Source organism: Anopheles aquasalis, chromosome 2, assembly GCF_943734665.1.
Source record: "Anopheles aquasalis chromosome 2, idAnoAquaMG_Q_19, whole genome shotgun sequence".
NCBI lineage: Eukaryota > Metazoa > Arthropoda > Insecta > Diptera > Culicidae > Anopheles > Anopheles aquasalis.
The window spans coordinates 34242501-34265613 of record NC_064877.1 but is presented as its reverse complement, the minus strand read 5'-3'; the positions used below and the strand labels follow the sequence as shown (position 1 = coordinate 34265613).

Sequence of the window (23113 nt, the reverse complement as noted above, 5' to 3'; positions counted from 1 at the left end):
GAGTGCATAAATTTGTTTACGACGGCGCATGTCGAGAGAGCAAAAGACAGGGGTCGGCTGGTGCTGGTCGGTTGCGACGACTTTGTAGCACAATCCGTTGCTGCGTACCACCGGCGAAATGTGTTCGCGGACGATGACAGCCATCTTCGCACATCTTTTGCTTCAAGCTGATCACGCAGTGATCGGTCGTGCGTCGCAAGCGTTTATAGGCGCGGTTGGTGAATAGTTAGCCAAACGAGCCGCGATCTTGGGTTTGGACGCGAGAACAACGGCACAGCCGGAGGAAACATAAATCATGTAAAGGAATGGAGCGAATTCCAGGCACCCTGTGCACCGTATGCGTGCGGTAAGAACGCAAGGTTGATGACTGGCCATTTTAGCGGTCTAACGCGGAAACGAACGTTGCATTTCGGTGCCAACGGTTGTGGCGGTTCAGGATGCATTCTTTTGCAAACGAAAATATCGATAAATTATCTGCTTATAATCTGACTATTGCCGGTAACTATCGGCAGCTCAAGCGACCGTAATTCGTGTCCCGGTTCAGTGCAGTTCGGTGAATAAAATGCTCAAGTTTTGTTTCGTTGAATGCTGAAGTGGGAAGAGGTTTAGGTGGATTGGACTACACCAACTGTTTGCTGACTATTTATGACTCCAGATAAACCAACCGGAAGGTTTACAAATCCTGGATGGAACTTTGTGATTTCCCCATTATTTCATTCTCAAGGAATATACCTTTTATTGAGGAATTGTCACAGACGTATAGAATCCCGAAGAGCGTTCTGGGCGATGTCAATGCCACCCAGTTGCCACCACATCTCCAGGGTGTTCTTTCTCGATCCCGTTAGCAAACATAATGACTTCACTTTACTGTGACCGCCCAGTGACAGAGTGGTCGCCCCCCCCCCCCCCCCCCCCCCCCGGGGAGAGGTTTCTGTGTTGCTGTGTTATATAATCTCTGCACAAGTGTTTACCGAAGCATACAAGTACGAGCGCACTAGTTAAGAGTGCACGGTTGCGTGTATAATTAGAAGCGAATGCAATAATTGCCTTTTGCTGCACCAGCGCGCGGTGACGCTGATGGTTGGTTCAGCGAATGGACTAATTACCGCATGATATGAAACCAGCCGAGCGTAAGGAAGCTCGATATTATTGTCATCCTGGAATCCCGTTCCAGCGGGCGGCTTTAAGAATCATAATCAAAGCAGAGCAAGTTCTCAGCCTTCAGTGCTATCGATGCTCTGATAAGACTCACGACAAAAAAAGAAATCTCGTTTTTCAAATCTCAAAAGAGCAACATCGACAACAACGTCGAACAGACATGCTCCCCACCAATCGTCTGTTATCAATGCTCGCCCATTTTCGCTCGAAAGTCACGTTCCAGGCAACCCCAAAAACGTCTCGCCACGAACCCTCTTGCCACTCTGGCCTGTCTGTTACATGTGATGGCACAGTTGGGAAGGAGGCAGACAGAAAAAATGAACCATTTTGTAAGATTTGCAATATTGCCACAGACGACTGGCTGACGCTTGTTGCTCGTGTTTGCTGATTCGACAGCACTTCAGTCAAACGATCGAGGAGTTCGGCAGTTATACTAGCTTCAGACCAGGGGCCAACCTTGCTCCGAATGGAGGTGGAAGAAGTGAGTTGCAAGAAAACCCTGAGCTGCGAAACCCTTACCGATTCTTGAATGAATCACCACCACGAACATTTGGATGTAAATTCGAGGCACCACCTTTCAGTAGATCCATTCAAATTCTGACAAGCATCAGATTGGACTGAGAGTGGGAGTCGAGGTTCGGAGATGATGCTCACGTCACGTCACGTTACGTCCGTTGTGCTGCAGCTGAATCAAGTGTTGATTTGCCGAGAAGCTTCTGCTTAATTCCATGAGGCGCCCAGCCTTTTCCCCCTTGAAGCCTTGAGCAACGAAGAACGAAAGAGAATGATAATCTGAAGATCTGCATCGCAATTGCAGTCCAGTGAGTGCAGTCCAAGATATTGCTAACCGAGATTGCTGGTTCGTTGGCTGGATTCGCAAGAATCGAACGATAAAACGATCACGGAGACCACGATCGAACCCTGTTGATTATGATGCTCCATTCCAGCATTCCACCACACAATGTTTGAATGGTAAGGTGTAAGTACGATCGCGGTGTTTTCCATTCTGTTCCATTACCTCGCTCACTTTCGTTCGCGCCTTCGTTTGAGACCGATGAGGGCGCAAATTGCGAGACCCCGTACGATCGATCGAACGAACGAAGCTGCACCGCCCCGTGATCGCTTAATGAAAGTTAATTAATTTTGCGTGCGTGCGTTGCGATGTGGATCGTCTTGCCACGGTCGAGTGGCGCTGGCGAAGGGGCCACTTTTACCGATCAAACACTGACGCCGCACACGCCATTGTCGATACCGAGCGTGCACTTTCGTTCGCGGAGCCACCATCCGTCTCCGTCTGCAGTGAGCAATCTTCTTCTCCGCCCAGCTACTGGTGGTGGTGGTGGTGCAATGTTTGCACAAGTTAATCGCTATGCAAATATTGCTGTCTGCGGATGCTGCTTCTGTTACTGCTTCTGCTGATGCTGAAATGTTTGCCGTCGCCCATTCGCTCCACTGGAAACAGTTTTTCTTTCTTCCCCTGGTCTGGTCTGGTGGTGAAGCGCCCGGATGCATTGTGGTGGCTGTCAATCAGCAGCCTTGGCTGCCAGTTTCCAGGAATGGGGATCAGCGTGGCAATGAGCTCACGGTTCCAGCTGGTTCCAGTTGGTTCAGCTGCAGCCTCGCAGTCGACAACAACAACGACGACGACGACGACGACGACGACAGGGACGGTAGCAAGTCCAATAAGTTATTAATGCCCTCACTCTGGCTCCTGCAACCTGTGGCTTAATGATTTAATAAGCTGGCGACTGTCGACGAGCGAAGTGGCTGCCGCCGCTGTTGGGACCGTCTTGGGCCGTTGGGCGCCCAGTTCTTGTCACGCACCGGCACCGGCAGGTAGAAGGTTCATTGAACCACAAAGCCACCGAAGGTGCGCGTGTACACCGCGCGGACAGCACAGACAGACGGTGGCTCGCGACCACCGTGATCAACCGCGTATACGCGAGACCGCGAGAACGTGCTGATGGATTAGCTGGAGTGAAGAGGGGGTGACGGGAGGGCTGTCATGGAGTCGACCACCGGTCGTCCTCCTCGCCGCCATCGTCATCACTCCGATGAAAGGCATTCCGCATTGGGAGTTGATTGAGATTTTAACCGCATCATTTCGCTATCGATTAACGCGGATGACCACGCGACAGCGGCACGCCCGGAGTGTGTGTGTGTTGTCATCGAGCCGTGCCATGCCGTGCCATGGCGTGGTTTTCGGGATTGGAATGTAATTAAATACGGCCAGTGGTCCGTCTCACCAATGCTCGTCACGTAGCTTTTTGTGGTAATTTCCAGGACACTCGACGAGCGTCCTGTGTGGTGCGGTGCGGTATGGTTCGGTACGGTGTTGCCGTGGCAACAAACGGGCGGAAGAAAGAAGTTATGATGGAGCAGCACCACAGCCGCGTGATGGTGCCGTGATTGAGCCATCGGTAGCGGGAGCGAGTTGCTCGTCGTGACATGATATGGGCGCCGGGAGGGTGAGGGCCACTGTTGGAATTTCCCCTCGTGTGGCCGGTGGTGGTCTAGAACGGTATTTCTCTCCTCGCTGGCTATGGACAGTAATGCTCAGGCACTGCTTACTGCCATTGTAAGCTTCATTTGAATAGACGCCCTGGTATAGGCGGATACATTCGGATAATTGTTATTTTAAACAATTTTACTCAAATGGTTCATCCGTTTAGATTGAAAGTTTGCGTTAGAATTATGAGCATTTTAGGGTTTTGGGTTTTGCGGGTTTATGGCAGGAGTAATCGGATCGGAGCATAAAGTTGCCTCCAAGCACTTCTTCCTATAGACTACAGTAGGAGTGGCAGATTGTTTAAAAAACTGTACTTGCTTATTTTTTAGAATAATTGTAATGACAAAATATTTAATTCTATTTTAAAGTAAAATTTAGTCATTTTGGCAAAACATTTACAGGGTGTACCATAAAAAAATGAGAAAATCTTTTATTGAAGTTTAAAGCCATTTTTTTATATTTTCTACTGTTTCAAAGTATTTCATTCGCTCTATATTTCTTTGTTTATCAAAAACAAACAAAATGAGTGGGTTTGTCGGCCTGTTTTCTCAATTAATTTCACCAAGCGGCTACGAATTTGAGAACACCTTCGGTAAAATAGGTGTCCAACTTAGAAGACCAGGCTTTGATGATAAACGATTTCAGCGAACCAACCGTGTATGGTGTTATGGTTCACAGGACTTAGGTCGAACAAACGCCCATATTGAATAGCCCAACCGATTTAATTCAGGACCGCTTGGAGGGCATAAATCATTCGACCAAAAATTCATGTTTTCCTTCAACCATGTTTCAGACCGTTAAGACGTATCGGCCCCTGCGATCCATCTTGCTGAAACTCAACATTTTCTGTTGTTTTGAAGTTTGCTTTAATCCATGCTAAAACGTGTTCCTTCAATAAAGTGATATAAACATCAATATTCATTTTAGTATTGGATTTTATGAAAACTGGTGCCATTTCCAAACTATGTTTTATCCTGTCTAAAGATGTTTTATCCTTTCAACTATTAAATTACGCTTCACCCTAGCTCTAGAGATTGCTTTTAGGTCATATTTGGCCAACCGATGCAGGCAGGATCTTGAGATATTCGTCTCTTATGCAAGCATTCATATGGATTGCACTGGATTTCGCTAACTTTTGCTCTGACGGATCCTACCACTTTTTCAGTGCGCTCAGATCGTTGCCGATCACTAACGTGTTTCGTAGGCCTTGGCCCTTCATGAATAGAACGTTTAATCCTGTAAACAATGCCAAGATTACATCTGAGGACCGCTGTTATATCTATGAGATTTCTCTTGGGCGCGAAGCAAACTCGACACTGTCGCCTTTGAATACATTTTTCCGGACAGACATCTTTTGCACGGGTACTTATTATACATCATTTGATAGATAAGACTCTTACGAACACAACGATACCCCATAATGCCATATTGGTGTTGAAAAAATACTCAAAACAGAGCAATGAAAGCATTCTCATTTTTTTATGGTACACCCTGTATCCTGGCTTCTTCTCACATTACAGCTTTCTCTTGATTTCATAACAATTAAAGGCATTTGTTGTATCACCAACTTGGAATATAAACCTTCAATCCAATCGTACATACTCGGTTACATACAATTAATTGTGATTATGCCTCTTTAGCATCTGTTTAACCGTTATTTAATTACAAATGTCTATTAAAATAGTAAAATATTACAAATGATTCCCAAAACTAGAATCCAATGCGCCATTACAACACTTAACAAGAGATCTGCTTTACCTTTTCCGGTGGTTGGCACACTACTTCCCATTCTATTTCCAGCAACAGAACATAAATTTCACATTGATGCCGTTGCCAAGGCGCCCGCGGTTGCTTCGCTCAATGTCAATAACGTATCAAGCAAAATATCCGCGAACCCGCTCCATCCACTCCATTACATGATATTCTTACCAAGGGGATTTACAATCTCGACTAATCTTGCAAGTGGAAAGCTGCCAGCTACCACTATCCTCCCCTCTACGGAGCATTCCGTGCGAGGTTTTCTCGCGAAACACAAGCGCGCCATTTTCCTTTTCGGCACCGACCCGGCACTCCGGCATCTGCCCGGGGGTGTGTATTTGCTCAGAAAACATCCCGCACACCTGGCATACACCTTCAGCTGGCTGCTGGTGCCCTCCTCGATCTTACCCGTTGTCGAAGCGAAACGAAAAGGCATTCATCACCGGGCGGAAAGGATTTACCCGGGAAAAACCTCTTCATTTCGGTTGTACCGCTGGTAGCTTTTTACCGGATTGTCCCGCAACAATGGGCAGTGGGTTTGAAAAGCCTCGCATCCCAAGGAAAACACTGAATATGCGTCACGTTGAGCCATTCACCTTCGCCGCGAATGAATGTTATTGTTTCCAGCTTTTCCAACGGTATCAATGGGTTGCCGCCAATGGGCGTACAATGTCAATGTGCGAGTGAATGAGGCTTTTTGCTGGCTCCCGGGAAGGGGTTTGTTGTACTGGAGGAGCCACCAGCAGGTGGGGTTGTTTCGACGAGAAAATCGTCTCTATAGCTGAAGGGTAAGGGATCGCGACGTAGAGCACTCTCCGAGCCCGACTGATCCATAAACGACCCATTTTTCAACTCATTAGCAAACAAACTATAAATCTCTTCGCTTCATTTGTCCAAAGCTTCGAAACGAAGGGTGCAATGGGGAGGCAGGATAGTGCCGGGGGGGGGGGGGGGGGGGGTGGGGTGGGTTGCTTTCCACCCCTTTTGGTTTTATTTCGTTTGGCGCGTTTTCACCCGGGCATAGATTTCATAGATAAATGGCCACCGGGCGCGTCCTTGCATCCGCAAATGTCCAATTTGAATATTTACTCCCTGTTTCCAAGATCGTGGAGGGAGGGAGGGGCGGAGACGGATGGGAGGTAGGATTGGCGCCCATTTGCCTTTCCCTCGGACTGCCATCCATGGGACGTACTCTAACTTTTAAATCAACATAAGCCGCCCAACTTTTGTCATTTCGCAAAAATTGTAGCTAAAAGCAAACCCCGGAAGTGGTCCGATGAGAGAGAGAGAGAGAGAGAGAGAGAGAGAGAGAGAGAGAGAGAGAGAGAGAGAGAGAATGGAAGAGTAAAAGGGTTGGCTTTCGTCGATTTTTGGAGTGGCCCCGTTGGCCAATTGAGATGAGTTTTTGGGTTTTGGTTGCAACTGGCAACTACACTAGACGTCGGCTGACTGGCTGGAGAGCATAAAAAAAAAATCTGCTACTCGAACCGGGAATTGGGACGCATGTTCCGTTTGCCGCCGCAGTTTGCAGTTTCGCCTCTTGAGAGGATTATTCGATGGAGCAATAGAGAGGAGTGCTGTTTTCGTTACTAAATCTACCAATGCACCATGCACCTGTATTGCATCCATGTAGTGATAATTAAAATTTGCTGCAGCTTGCAAACTCTGCTAAAGGATTTCTAGATCAGGTATCATCTATCTGCACCAGAGAACGCTCCTGAAGTTATCCGATGGAACGCTAGAATAAACATGTAGCGCATTAATAGCTACTCAAAGCAGCAACTCACTTGTACTAGCTACCTAAAACACCAAATAATAAGGCTATTCTGGAACTATCAAGCACCACTGCACCACAAACTAACAGTACGCTTCAGTGAGTGTCTTTTTCGAGTGGCTCGATGCTCGCTCGTATCCGTTATTCACTTTTTAATGCTCAAATACTTAAAATGCATATGAATAAAAGAAAGAAAACAAATCAAACGGAATGGTGGGCAGGAAATGGGGACGTTACACCGAATTCTCCCCTTCTGCATACCCTTTCCCCCCGGCAGCAGAAGTTATGTCATTCACAATTGGTAGCACCGAGTGCAGGATTTGAATTTGAATTCGCTGCGCCACGTCGCGCCGCGCTGCAAAGCCGTCGTGGCGACGTTTTCATTATTCGCCCCCCACAACCACCTCCTTTGCCGTCGTCTTCACCAGTGTTGTTTCGAGACCCGGTCCACGATCGCAACGGGTCTCGAAACAATCATGCTTTTGTGATGCACGCCAGTCGCCGGCTGTAGTAGCTGGTTTGAGGGAGATAAAAATAATGTATCGTCTCAATTACCAGGCCCGGCACGACCGCCTAAGTTATGCTTTCTATTGTAGTGCCTGAGAAAGAGGTGGGGGGGGGGAATGGGGGGGGAGCCCACCATTAGAGGAATTAGTTCTGCGTTCGTTCGTCCGTTCTGAATGTGTGCTTTTCGTGCTTGTGTCCGGGTGACAGCGACACGCACGGAGCAGGGCTTTTGATTTTCGGGTTGATGGCCCCAACGTGATGTCCACGCTGTAGCATATTTAAATAAGACCCCCGAATGTGAAGTGTCCACTGCTGAGCTAATCAGAATCAGATATACGATGGTTTTGGTTCGCGATGGGAACTATCTTCTTACCGAGACTGGATGATGCAAATGCCCCTAGGCAAGGACGTAGTGGTACACAGGTTATTCAATCTGACTGACGATGGATAAATGATTTCCGCTACCATCTCCGACATGATCCCCGGAATCCCGGGGGTAATGGTTCTCTCACTTGTCGCGCCAATGTTCACACGAGTCGGAGAGGAGTCCCGGTCCCTGGCACAAATTAATCATCACCCTGGTATCCCTGGAGAGGAGAAACCAGGGAAAAGCAGGGAGAGAACAGAAACGGTGACAACGATGTCGACGATGGTGTGCAAATTTGCGCGATAATCTGTCCGGTGCCGCCGGTGTATCAGCATCGGACAATTTCCGGTGAACCACTACCACTCCACGGTTGTCCATTCGTCCTGCTGCCACCTGAAGTCGGAAGCACGCAACAAGCGGCAGGTCAGTGGCCAATGGCACCGGTTCCCTTAGCCTGCCAATCGGATCATTTACGCTGGGGACGGGGAGGCTCTCTAAAGACTACAATTTATTTCCCATCAGTGTCAACATTCGCCCTAGAGGCCCTTCCCATCCCTTTCAGTGTGGCCAGCCGGCCTAGAATCGGCCCTAGAACCTGGTGGTCGGCAGTTGCGAGACCTCTGCCATCCTCTGGTAGTGCAGCGAGCGAATGCAGTTCCAAACCGGTCCAACGGTTTGCTCCGTAGGTTCCGCTACGCGCGCGAAAAATATCGCCTTCGGTTGCCAGCCAGATTCTACTGGAGCCATCCGGAAGGAGGAGGTGGAAGGAGAGGCGAAAAACAAATGTATAAATAAATCCAGAACGACTAGACGCTCTGGGCCTCCAGGACTGGTGGCACCGTTTGTTCCTTGGGTGGTGGAGGATGGTTCGTTGTTGTTGCGGCGCGTAATTAAATCCCGCTGCGTGGTTCCAGCTAATTGGACGGTGGTGGTGCTGTTTACTTTCATTCTTTTCATGGTGCACCAATAGGTTCTAAAGGGACAGGTGTATTGGGTTATGCACTTGATGGAACTGTTTCAAATGTTTCAAAACACAGACACGGATTGTGTCCTTTTGATAAACTGCACAAATCGTGTGCAACATTATGATGGGTAGGCAGTTGATCTTTGAAAGGACGTTTTGAGTGTCTTGTACGAATTTCTCGTACTTCAGCGATGGAGATCAGAAAAGCGCCAGTGGATTATCGGTTCAGGACATTTTCCTTTCTTTCGTTTTCCCTCGTGCCACTGACAACTCACTTACAAAACGACGGCACGAGATGCAACTCTACCATTTAACAGGAGTTGACGTGTGCTACGGATAGGGGCACGGATACATCAACCATGAGCATGGTGGTGCGATAAACCCATTTCGAATTTCATTCGAGATCCATCGACTGGCTGACAGATCGGAATCGGCTCCTTTCAGACTGTCACTTACAGGGCACCACGGTGTGTACGTGTGCCGGTGCGTGTATGTGTGCTCACGGTTTGTGTGTCTGTTGTTCTACCCGTGCTGATGGGTTCGTGCTCGGTGTTTTTCATTTGGTATCATTTCGTATACAGGCATCGAGGACGAAACAGAGAGAGAGAGAGAGAGAGAGAGAGAGACACTAAAGCGTGGGGATTGAACTTTCCCAAATTGAACGATACCCCGGTGTGGTGGTGAGCATTGTTTCGGGCAACATTGCCACCAACGTGCGAGCTCGCTATCATCGTTGATCACAATGAACTGTGTGTTGTGGGTGCAGGTGAAAAGGTGCTCACCATTGCGCAGACTTGCAGACAAAACAAAAAAAGGAGAAGGATCAAACGCAGACTCTCCAGCCGAAAGGACCTGTTCAACACGTCGGACATCGGACATGGAGCGTATTGAACGTGAGCGCAGCGGTCGCAGGGATAAAAACAGCTTTTCGAACAACAAATTATTTAAGCGTCACCATGGTTACGGTCGGCAGTTGGCGTGAAACGGACATGCGAATGCTGGCCGTGCGTACTACTAACCGTTCTAGCGTCACGGAGTGACAGGTCCGAATAGGTTGGAAGATGGTTTTCGCGGGGGATGGTATGCGGGGGCAAGGACCGCCTTCAATTGGTACCGCATGATGACCACCTCGGACGGTCGGTCGATCGGTCGCTCGGTTTGAACTGATGCTGGGTGGGTGAAATGCAATTTAAATTTGCATCAAACTCACCTGTTTCTCATCCACTTTCGCTGTTTCTCTCTGCTCTGAGTGTAGGGAGTATAGGGGATGAACTTTACTGCTGCGATTGCGATAACGCGCTAGGCGAGGGCGTTACGTTATACGGTCCTCGTGTGCTTCATCAACAGCACCGGAAACCATACGTTTCTGGGATTTTGAATTGTAAAAGTGTTCAGCGGAAGCCTGCCTGTTAATGTTTACTAGTGGATCGTTCTTTCTGCAGAATTGGTCAGAATCGTAGAGAAATGTTGGATAAATTGTACGAATCACTGAAATTGTTTGATTGAAAATCAATTTACCGAACAATTTTCAGTTTTGGACATGTTATGCTGTTCAATAGCCAGTTTTGCCTTCGACATGTGTTGATAATAATGTTTTGTGAGAATCTAGGGAACCAAGATTCTGACTTACGATAGTCTCTCTTCTTTCTTTTCTTTTTTGGTCTTTAGACAAGCGAAATCCTTGATGCATTGTCCTACACAGTTACGCAGCACTTGTCAGATCCTTCATAACACCCAATTTATGGAATTAGAATAATGTACATTAAGATCTCAAGTAATGATTGCCAATCAGAGATTTTGTTTCGGTTTTTGTCTTTTATAAATTTGCAATTGACGACCGACAAGCAAACAAAAACAAACTAACGAAACCATAAAGTAACTATCATTATGCCAATTCCATTGCACAAACTTTACTTTTCCAGGCCACCCTGGGGGATGATACGACGCCCTTCGGCGATGATTGGCCCTTTGCCCCACCCAACCCGAACTTACAACAACTCATCATCGCAGCGCATCGGTGCATATCCCACCAAGCAGAAAATGGGCAAAACAATACGCAAACAACGTAACGGCGACATCGATGGTTTCCGGGTCGTGACGTGACAGTGGCCATGGATGGATGGATTGCTAGATGGATTGCCAGATGGATGGATAGGTGGCCCGGTGGGACCTGGTGAAAACAAATTATAATCCCATCAATCATGCGCCTCCCCATCCTTCGATCAAATGTTTGCGACACATTCCAATTATCTTATCATGGTCGCTCTTTCTCTCCCCCCTTTTTTGTTACTGTTGCCTGCAAGGGAAGAGGTTGGACTCACTGGTTGCACCCAAGCATCACGCATTCGTCAGCACGCGCCCCTGGATGGCCACTAGAGGCATCGCTTCAGCTGTGGAGAGCCTTGGATGGTTTTCGCTGCTAGATCGTATCGCCCCGGATCCTGGCAGACAGCTCCACCGAGAGAAGTGCAAATGGTGGCATACAAAAAAAGGAATAAAAAAAAACTCACAACCGTGCATTGCATGCAGCTGCAGTACTGAGCATACCCGGTTCGAATCGCCATCCGATGGTCGATTGCTGATGCTCTAGTGGGTTACTATGATTTTTTCCCTTTTTACAGCTTTTACTCTCGTACGATACTTCCGATCAAAGTGTGCTACATGCTGGTGACGTCCTTGTGTGTCCTTTATGACCGCTTTTTGGAATGCCAGTCTCCGTTCAGTTTCGTTGTTTGTGCCCAAGCAAACAGGAAACAGGAAACCGGAAACCGGAATTTTATTAATTCTTTCCAACTGAAGAGTGTGGCCGTGGTTTGCTGTGTGCGTTTGCGTGTGTGCCAAAAACGTCATGTTCGCCAGTTCACCAGCCGCGTAGTCTGTGACCTAAATTTTGGGCCCGGGGCATGACGAGCTCCCAAGCACGTGCTACCGAGAGAGCGTCGTCCTTTTAGGATGTCGTTTGGGAGTGTGAGCTGCTGGTGTGGCGGCTGCTGCTGTTGCCACCGTGGCTCCGCCGCGCCATCATAAATCAATTTCATCTTTCCGCACGCTGCCATCACTCAAGCTGACGACGTGAAAAATCACCAACTGGGTGAAAATTTATGCTCGACGCCTAAGCGTCAAAAGCGTTCCGCTGGCCGGGGTGGGGGTGCTAGCTGGAATGGATGGAAGGTGATGGTATTAGGACGGATTAGTGCGGCGCTAGGCCGGTCGAGATTTTCGCCCCCCTAAAGAAGGAGACCAAAGAACGGCTTCACGCGTAACGCCAATCGCCGCCAACGAGCGAAAATCGGTTACCGATTATCGTTTGTTCCTGGAGGGGGTCAACGTAATGCTTCCGTGTGCTCTGTCTGCTCTGACGGAATGTTGGTTGGCCTCCGATAGGCATCGTTAAGCCGCCAAAGACAACGAAAGATGGTGCTGCAGTAGCCTGGAGTCACCACTCTCTCTCTTGTGCCAAGAAGCCATGCACCGTGCCGATTGCGTTGAACATTACCGCACTGAACACTGGACTGCGCGCTGGATTATGAAAGTGGCCAGAATCGGCCGAATGTACCTCGTGCTATCTTGATGCGAAAACCGCCAGCAGCAGCAGCAGCAGCAGCAGCAGCAGCAGCAGCAGCAGCAGCATAAGCTGGAGTGCAAGTTGCGCGTTGTGTTATGCTTCTCCTCGTACGCCACTCCATGACTATCGGTCATGTGGTAATCGTCTTGGCATCTGTTACCATTTTGGCGCTCAGAATGGAACCGTGGCTCGGCAGCAGCAGCAGCAGCACGTGCAGCACGGTCGGTAGGAGATTACAATCGCGTCTTACTTGCGTTCGCTCTTGGCTGCATCGATTGCGTTCCAGTCAACGATTTCACTTGACGCCATTTTACGAGAAATGCGCCGTTCCCGAGAACCCGGTCGCAAGTGTTGGGAAGGGATTTCCAAAGATCATCAACAGCAACGGCAGCAGCATAAACAGCGGGGGCAACCGGGATAATCATAAGTCTGCGTCGCCGGACGGACCAAACCGGGCGGCCTTCACCATCCATCACCACCGATGTGTGTGCGCGCGCGCGCTCGTGCGCTTATGGGGTTGGTTTGGGGCCATCGCCGCCACCGGACGCAACGAGGATTAACCGGAGGAATCGCGCCGCGCGGATCTTCTCAGAAGCTCCCTAAACGACGAAGAACCGGCACCGTATGGTATCTTCGCGGCCGCTCTTTTTTCACGTTCCCTCTTTTTTACTTCGTGGCATTTTTTGGTGATTCGTGACCCACCACCACTTCCCTCTCATTCTTTTCCACGATCCGACGGCGAAAGATGATGCACGCAAAATTGCCTTAAGGAGCGCAGGATCATCGGGGAGTGTTCTTTGCTCCGCTCCAGGCACTGCCCGGAGAAGGATTTGGTTGCTAATTTGCAACGTCGGCCGGCCACTAAATGGTGGGTGTGATCGTGCAGCAGCAGCAGCAGCATTCCACGAACCCCTTTTGCGTCCACATTCGCGGCCCTTCCTTTTGTGGTCCGGATGCCAAGGAAGAACGCGTATGCCGTATTGCGATCCGTATTTCATCAATTAACAATTCATAAACCATTGAGTGAGTCAGGGGCCGCGTGGTTCTCACTTACAGGGCATCACATCAGCCGAGATTCACGGACATTCCCTTGGTGGGGTGTGATGTGCCACAACCCGGGAGCCTCATTGCATGCACTGGCCTTGGATGCTGGTCGATTTGCACCACGCAATGCACGAACTGTCGGCCGCCGGACAAACTATGTGCGTGTGCGTTTCCCCGGGGGGAGGGAGGTCGGGGGGGGGGGGCAAATCTGGATCACCGACCGACCGAACGATCGTCCACAGAGCACCGAGCATACCGAGTTAATGCCGTTTGCATGCCATTGCATCATTAAATTCATTCATAATTCGCCTGAGAACGAGCACCGGGGATGGGATCGGACGCACAGCAATAATCGCAGTCAGGCTGCAGTTTTGGGAAATTACTTTCCGCGCAATTTCCAAACCAAACCCCGAGCCACCGACGTTTGGTCAGCAAATGAATTCCTTTGGCCTTTGGTTTGGGACAGAACAGAACGGAAGCAACAAACGAACGAACGAGCGTTCTAGCAGTTCTTGCGCTTGCGTTCTTCATTTGTTTCTTCGCTGCTTGAAGGGTGCAAGTGCACGCCACGAACGCTCCCAGGCTCCCGGAAAAAAAAATCTTCAGAAGAAGAATCTGTCTGGCCGTCTATTGGCCGTTAATACGCACTTGCCACTTGTTGGTCTCTTGAGTGCGTCTGCGAGTTTTTGGCGATACTTGGGGCACACAACAGTTCGGTGTGAACGGTGGTGGTCCGGTCCGGTTTGCGGATGGAAGGTGAGGATTATGGTCCACCAGACCCTGGGAGTCTCGCGAAGCGCCCCGAGGGCACCCTTTTTGGGTCAATTATTATTGACGCGGCTCCGGTTCGCGGTCCCCGGTCTCCGGTCACCGGCCATCGGTGCCTGCTATCCGCCAGCTAATGATTCATGCAGGGAGCGAGGCAAGGTTATTAATTTTTGGCATGAGATGATCCACCGGCTCCCTGTGGTAGTTGGTGCGGCTTGCGTTTATCCTTTTAGTCCTTAGCGGTAGAGCCCAGCCCGGGCACACAGCACTGCGATCGTGTTCGTGTGCATTCCCGCGGGATGGCAGCAACCGCGCGGTGTGCGGTGTTTTCTGGCGTTTGGATCCGATTGATGCCGAGCCAGAAGGCGGTGCACGGACGGCGCTTTGGCGCGGTGAGGCCGCCACCATCAACGAATGAGACGATCTCCGGGCACTGTTTTTGACGATCGTATCGCTGGTAGCCACAGAGCGGGAGAATCCTCTCCGCAAAGAAATCGAAATGTGGCAAACATATAATTTTCGTTTCGTTCATTTGATTTTTGTTTTACTGCGTGGCGGTCCCCCGTCTTCCACGTCTGCCAACGGTCCTCTTCCCTCGGTTGCCGGAAACCTGTTTGGATCTTCACTCCTTTGAAGGATGGCGTTTGGATGCTGCAATAAAGTTTATGGTATTGGCCAATTTAAGATTTTATTGCATCTCTTGTATGCATTTCTTGGTGCAGTTGTATTGCGCCAGCCAGGACGGGGGGGGAATCCGATTAAAGAATTCTGTTCTGCTTCTCACTGGCTTGCGACGAATCCTGGTGTTGTGTCAAGGGCATTTTTAAGGATTTTCCTTTTTTAATAAGTCGAACGATTAAAATGCAGTTCCACAGAACACAAGCACACGATCCATGAATCATAAAGTGATGCTTACAGGACAGAAAGGGAGAGAGAGAGTGTGTTTTAAATAATGACAATTTAACGATTGGCGGATCACGAACCGGTAACGTTTGACAGCAATCCACCGGAAAACCGGGCGGTACCGTGAATGCAAACATAATTATAACGTTATCCACCACTCTCGACTCGAGTCGACTCTCGGTGCCTCGATGGCTCGATGCCTCGATGCCATCAATTGCCCGAGAACGACAGCAACACAAACGCCGGAAGAGTACAAAGAATGGAGCCGTTCCGTCAACCGTTCGTAATCAATCATCGAGTGCTGACCACCATTCCCCCAACTCTTCGCCCCGGTCCTTATCGTTTTTGGGGTCAAATTTCGAAAATTAATTGTTATCCAAAAGTTTCGCTACGAGCGGCGACACCGAATTGAAATGACAACAAAATGGCGTGGCAGAGGGGGGCCCGTTTGGTCTGCTCCTGTCAACGAGGTTCGAGCAAACGAGAACGAATCGTCTTCGATTGTGATTGGATTGCAATGATGCGAAGCTCGCAAGGGAGGGTGTGGTTGGGGGTAGAAAAGGTACCCCCTCTTACGATGACAACCAATGGCGATGGATGGAATGGGGGAGGCATCAGCTGGTGCGCTGGTAAAGTCAAGTACAAAGTAAACTTTGTGCCCCTGGTGGCCCCCGTCGGCTTCGTTTTTCATTTATCAACGAGCTCCGGCTCCTAGTCTACCACCCCGTCTCATCACCCACCAAAAAGCTCCAGCTTATCCCTCTCTGTGCAGTGAAACTTGGAAAGTGATCAACCGGCCGGTCATGGGCCCGTATCAAGCTGACGATGCTGGTGTCCCTCGTGACAGCTTCGACGAATTAGGGCGCGTGGATAAAGGAGTTAAGACCCGGGGGGAGACCCCTGGGGTGCCTCTGATTTACCGATGTTGATAGCTGACCTCACATCATCATGCTACGGTCAGACAGAAGCCTACAGCAAACGACCGTTTATCTTGGTTTATCTGGAATGAGTTACGCTATCAGCCCGTGATGTTGAAATGAAGCTTTTTGGTGGAAATTTTCACGCACAAATGATATGCGTAAACAAAAGTTAACGTTATTACTACTTTGTGTGTAGTACTGGTTTCTCTTAACGATTGGAGCTTACGTTATATAATTAATTTGAAGTTAATATTGGTATGTAATCAAAGCTGTAATTGAGCTGATTTATTTTATTGAGCAAATCAGATTTTATAATGGCAAATAAGATAATACAATTAAAATCATTTCAGATCAATTATTATCAGCAATGCATTGAAAACCCTTCTCTTTATAAAGCTGGTTCTACCATGCACTGGTGCGTTCCTTCTACTAACTTATAAATTTAAACGCATACTAACTAAATCTTTTTGATCCTAATGATCCATTTTTTTCTTACCTTTGAGTGCAAGAATGCAATTGTCGCTCATACTAATTCAGTAAACCAGTAATTTTGTTGATAAAATCTTATCATTTTAATATTGACCTACCATGGTGTTCAATGCCTAAATCCTTTTAATCGAATACAACGTGGACAGCATGTAAACCAGACGACCAGTATTCGAAATTGAATTCTGATTCAATTTGTGATCGGATTCGTCGACAGCTGTGTTCATATTTTGAGCACCGATCAAAATTATGTCAGTTTTCTGTTCCAAAAGCTTCCTAATCGAAAGTCTGCTATCGAGAATTATAGTACCACACAATTAGTGCTTACAATTGTCGCTTTATCATCTTGGACCGTAATCATTTCCTAATAATCTGTCAGTACTTTGAAAGCAACACGTGTGCCGCCCCCATCCCACAATTGTTGCCAAGGATACAAAAAATCATCCAGTCTACCGAGGTCCATTCCACTGAGCACGATATGCTATGATGAGATGGATTATCACATGGATTCCCTGCTATGTTCTAAGTTCTCTTCCTTTTCGTAAATCAAAATTAATTCTCAAACACAACACATTCCACCTGGCATGATTTCTGATCGCCCAGCAACAGTACAGCCCCAAGAAAGGTAAGGGTTGAGCCCGGCCAAAAACCACCCTCGGCAATTCATTCGGTGTTCGGTTTTATGCTCTTCGGAATCCGTCCACTCGCTCTCTCTCTCTATGTATCTCTCTGTGTTGATTCCGGCTGCTCTCGCCGTTTATATTCGGCTCGATTCGGCTTTTCATTCAAAAAAAAAACATTTGAAACTCCAACAGCCCCCAGCACTGAAATTTAACTTCTTAAATCCAGATGCATAAATAGGAGCTCAGTTGAATTGACGACTTTTGGGAGTTTTATAGTAAGTATCCAGTTCCTTTTGTCCACTAGAATCCGAAAGATGATCAGTATCGTCAGAAGATACAGCAGAAGGATTTGTGATCTGCTACAGCATTCCCACACCTCTGTTGGGCCCGTTGGTGCCAACCCTTTTCGTGGAATGGATGAACAGCGCTCGGAATGAATCAACGAAAACGATGAATGAACCGAGTACGGCCACCGGGTCTCCACCAGCCGATGCCGTCGTCGTCCGTCGGCTCGAGCGAGCAGCAACAGCATAACCCTCAGCATCCCACTGTTCGTGTTTCGTGGCGGGCTCGCCGTTCGTATCGTTCGCCAACCAAACGAGACCAACGTGTTCTAGACCAGTGTGGCGCTGGAGATCCGAAACACCAGCCAGCCAGCCAGCGAGCCAGCCAGTGTGTGACGATTGCTCGGTGCGGTACAAGCCGTTCTTCATCGTCGACCGTGGATCTACCGTGGTTCATCTCGCTAATGCTGCCGGCTTTATCGAGTTGAGTTGAGGTTTCGTTCCAGTATACGGTGCAGTGCAAGTGTGTAAAGTGTAGTGCAGACGGTGCAATCGAGCGCAACAAATCCGTTCCGTTGCTCTCCGGTGGAGGCTAAAGATGATACCAACGCTGGAAGCATTCGTGATCCGTGACAACGTCTCGCCGTCGTTCGCGGTGTAATGTGTGGCGCGTGCCGGTAAACCGCATGGTCGCAGGAAGCTGAACATCTAGCGCACACCGTTACACACCCTGTTGTTCATCGCGCATCCCTTCGCGCACACACTGTTGCCGGTTGGATCCACGCATCGTGGGTGGTAGTCGCTCCGTTCGACTTGTGCGCTGATGCGTGCGTGCGTGCGGCCCGGTCCGTGGGAGGTGGAAAATTGGAAGGAAAATTTTCAAAACACGCGGCAACGCAAAACCGAAACAGTCGGTGCATCGGTGCATCGGTGCACCACGTGTGCGTGCGTCCATGCCCTAAGTGATGAAAGTGAGTTTCTGGTCCGGCATTCGAGCGATCATTATAGGCGCTGAAGGAAAAGTGGAAAATAGCAGTGCCGGAGAGAGAGAGAGAGAGAGCCTCATTAGTGGTGGCCAGTGGGTGGCAGTGCAGTTGCACCGCGAATTTGTTGATTAATTACTGCTGGTCAACTGCTGAAGAAGAAGAAGAAGAAGAGGCAAGGTGGAAAGGGGGTGCCGGGATCTGAGGTGCGTTTCGGATTCGGAATCGCACAGTGAAAGTACACCCACTCCAGTCGGTTCCCAGGTGATGCCTGTGTTGTGCTGCTTTGCTTTCAGTGCCCCGTACCGTATTGCGTGAAGTTTTGTGAAAAGTCCACCCACCGGTGGGAGAGGTAGAAGGCCTCTGTGAGTGTTTGTGCTGCTCAGTTGCTGGTTAGGATCATCCTCCGGTGTCCGGTGAATAAGCTTCTTGCGAGTGAGCGAGAGCGTGCGCGCGCAATTGTGAAAGTGAAGATCGGAAGTACAGTCGTCGCGTCGTCGTTGTGCATTCCCAGCCGTGGCCGTGAATGACTCCGTGAGAATCTTCGGTCATCCGCCTCGTCTTCTTGTTGTGCTGGAAGAGATAACAAGCTGCTGCCGGCTGCGCCTTCAAGAGCTGCTACAGCGAACGGAATAAAGCTCCGGGGCCACCCCGAAAACACTGCGAAACGTAAGCCATTATGATGGGGATGATGATGATGATGATGATGATGATGATGATGAATGATGAATGATGAATTCATGGTGTGGAACAATTGGTTGTTGGCTTTTCGGTGTTGGCCGGCCGAGAGAACAAACTGCCAGCATTTCCCAGCATTGTTGGCACATCGTTGCGAGTTCCCAGGCCACTGCGCATGTTTTACCAGGATGTTTCGTTTTGTTTTCGGGGTCTTGCTGGAATGTATGCTGGCACGCCAACAAGCTTCGCGGCATTTTTGGCAAGCTAATGAAGTACGGGGGGGTCAGGGTACTTGGAAACTCACTGACACTTCAACCCAACGGTGGCCCCATGCTGGTGGAATTGATGCAACCAGGGTTGATGCTGTTCCAGTGCACAAGATGAGATGGCCATCGCACTCTCTTTCTCTCGAAGAAGAAGATACAATCGTCTTTAAGACATGCTTTTTTTCCCTTTTTCTGTCGACTCCGACAACCAACCAACCAACGCGCACCAAAAACAAGACGTCGCGAGAAAGATAATTACCGGGTACCATAGTGTTTGGCCGAAACAATAGTGTTTTCACTGGCAGGCTGGCTGACTGGTTGGCATCGGAATCGGAAATCAGGCCCTCGGCGGCACCCACATCGATCCCACGTCCCTACAATGACCTTGTTTTTGCAATCTACCATCGGGGATCCACGCACAATCGCGCGATCCGTCGCTCAAGAGGTCGCGGCTTGAGGGCCACCAACAAACGCCCTTTTGTCCCGGGACCGGGGGATGCACTGTGTCCTCTTCTCGCACGGTTTGGTCTGGGAACATGAGATCGAGAGCAAGATCGAAAAGTACAGAGGGACACGATATCATGATTGATGCCAGGTGTTGGCCAATTAATTCGCCATCCGTCCCGGCTGCACCTCGATGTCGAGAGAAAATGAGAAAACTCTTGCGAAAAATCACAAAAGCCATTGCCCCAAGGCACCGCAACCCTGCGACAGTTTCCAGATGAGAACTGTCTTCTACGGGGACGATAACCCGACCCGCGGAGTGCAGACTTTTCCAGCGACGCATCGCGTGCATAAGCTCATGTTACGCAGCAGCAGCACCAGCAACAAGCTTGTGACACCAGCAACAATACTTATCGCTACTAATCCGATGAGATACAGGAGCTGGAACATTCGCGGGAGGACGATTTGCGGGAAAAGCTGCGACTCATTAACTCGTTCGTCCATTCGTCCGCCCATCGGAGGGTGACATGGCTTCTTCTCAAGATTCTAAGTGACTCCGGGACCGTGGAAAGTTTGACGAGATTTCGTGTTTCGTGGGGAAGTGGGAAGCGAACCCTCGTGGACTCTCCGCGGAATGATGTCTCATTAGATGATGATGTGGGAGAAATGTGGACTTGAAACTAAAAACTACCCAATTTGTGGTGCTGGTGGTGGTCCGGATCGGACGCTGGATTCGAAAACTCATTAAAATTTTACAATAAAAATGCGCTACCAACCAAGGCACCCGGAGGACGGTCTAAGCCAGTCAGCCAGCCAGCCAGATCTCTCTAGCGGCTCTCCAATAACCTTTGAGGGGAGAGGGCAGAGGAGGGGCGGAGGTGTGTTTCCACGACCTCCATCGCCCTCGTCTCGTCCGGTGGAGGAGGATGACTTAGTAATCGTGAAAGTTTTTCAATTAAAATTAATAATTTACCCAACCCTCATCCTCCGTTGCCTTCGGAGGGTCGGCGGTTCGCTGTTGCTGCCGGCAAACTAAACTGCTAGCTAATAGGCTAGGTGTGTCTCGCGCGCGCGCGTGTGTAGGGTGAAGTTGAAGTGCCACAGGTGAATCGAGGGAATTCTCGATGCTCGATTGTGTATCGTCCAACAACCTCTCCCGGGAAGTGAGGCCCGGGTGCGGCTTAAACTGTCAGCTCCGTTTAGGGCGCTCGGCTGTGCTCCAGTCTTCGAGATCAGATCGCACAGACACGCAGCGAAGGAAGGAAGCAATTCAATCTCAGCAAGCCGGGTGCCGCTTCTTCCACCGTTGAGCCGTTGCGCAGCCTACTCCCGCTTTCGGTGAAGTGAAAGTGATGCCAACGCCACGAGCAACATCGCGTCACCTCGTGTGGCTCCGCGGAGTCACGCACCTGCCGCCCAGCGATGAACGAATACATCATCGGTTATCGGGGCCATTTGTCAAGCCCAAGGTCCCGGCAAGGTTTTTTTTTGGCAAAGATCGCTCTTTTCCTCCTGTCTGTGGCCTCCCAGATATTGGATTGGAGCTCACAATGAAGTGTTATCGTCGCGTGATGATTAGATTGATACCTTGCGGCGCGCCTTCCACGAACCTTCCCCAAAAATTCCTAATCTATGGCCATATTTCACTCACGGAAAACTTCTTCCTCGCAGAGCGCACGGAACCCCAAAAGGGAACTCGTTTATTGCGAGAAGGCTGGAGGGCATTAGAGACTTGGCGTTGGCGCCAGTGCCGCAGATCGGTCCTCACTCACGTCCTTCTCCAGACACGAGCTTCTCGTGGCTGGCGTGTTAAGAGAGGCGACCAGAACACAGCGGCGGAAGAACACAAGCAAAAGAAAGAGGAGATTTATCTGTTTGCCATGGTGGATGGGAGATGATTTGATTGACAAATTGATCGCCATTCTGGCGGCCGGATGTCGGATGTGAGCCACCCGTACCGCGTACCACCACCAACGGAGCCGCCGTGGCACACAAATTGAGTTACCGTAATTTATTGACTAATTTAAAGCTTGTTATTGCGCTGTTGGGTGGTGTTCCTGGATCGTGGCAGGATCCTTTGCGATGAATACGCTCTTCGGAGGTAACTAGCGGGTGCCTGGCTCGAGGACTCCCGAGAACTCCCACTGCAGGATCTGTCCGTGTGCTTTCAATTAAAAATTCGCGTCTTCGAGACGAACGATTGGCCAGGAGTGGGGCCGACGATTTAAAGTCGATTCCAGCCTCCTTCCATCCCACGCCATTTCTTACTCCCCCTCTGTTGATGCTTAATTAAAAATTCTTTTGAATTTGGCACCACTTCCACGGGGGTTGGAGGTGTTTTGTGTATGCCGGTGGTGCCGGCCTCTCCTCCCTCTTCAAACAAGACAAACAAGACAGGCGGGGGGGGGGGGGGGGGGCGAGACGAGAAGGACAGCAGCAGCAGCAGCAGCAAAGGCCTTTGATGCGTCGTTTGTGTCGATTAATTGTTGCCAATTAAAAAGCGCGCGAATCGCTGGAGGATGCTTTTCACCGGGAACTGGCGTCTTTATTGGGGACCGCGTCCGTCCGTCAGGCAAACGGACTCCGTCAGTCAGTCAGGCGCAAGTCAGTTCCGCCTTAGGTGGTGAGATGGTTGGTCAGCACGTCACACCCGACGGCCCGGGGGCGGGAGGGTGTGAGTTGAATTTTGATTAATTCATGAAGCGAAGGACTGAGCGGCTTGTTGCTTGAAGCGCTCCAATTAGCGGACCAGCGGACACGACGATGCTTTGAAGAGGTCCGGAACGGTTGGTATTTCAAATTTGATTCCAAACCAACGACGACGACGACGTCGACGACGACGATGACGAGGTTCCGACGAGCGAGGGAGTCAGTTTCTACACCGTGGCACCATTAGCCACCCTCAGGGGCAGGCTCGGTTACCGAGGCTACAAAAAAGGACATCGTGAAAAGGTGCGGTCCCCCGAGGAGATTCTCGGTCTTATGCCTGGGGATTCCTGGGAGTGAACTGAAGCCCGAAACGATAAGTAATTTGTTTGCGATCGAGCGAAACATACACAACATAAACAACAACCTACTTTCCTAGGTCCATCCATCCAGTGTCCCCGTAAGG

General features: G+C 49.6%; 1 protein-coding gene across 5 annotated transcripts in view; it reads left to right on the top strand.

Annotated features, from left to right (window-relative positions):
* Positions 1-18689: 18689 nt before the first annotated feature.
* The window catches only part of LOC126579776 (band 4.1-like protein 4), a 100570-nt gene continuing 96146 nt past the window's right edge, over positions 18690-23113 (top strand). For all 5 annotated transcript variants that reach the window (XM_050243381.1, XM_050243389.1, XM_050243410.1 and 2 more), the window contains exon 1: positions 18690-19282. The gene's annotated coding sequence lies outside the window, so the exon portion shown is untranslated. The remainder of the gene's footprint in view (positions 19283-23113) is intronic.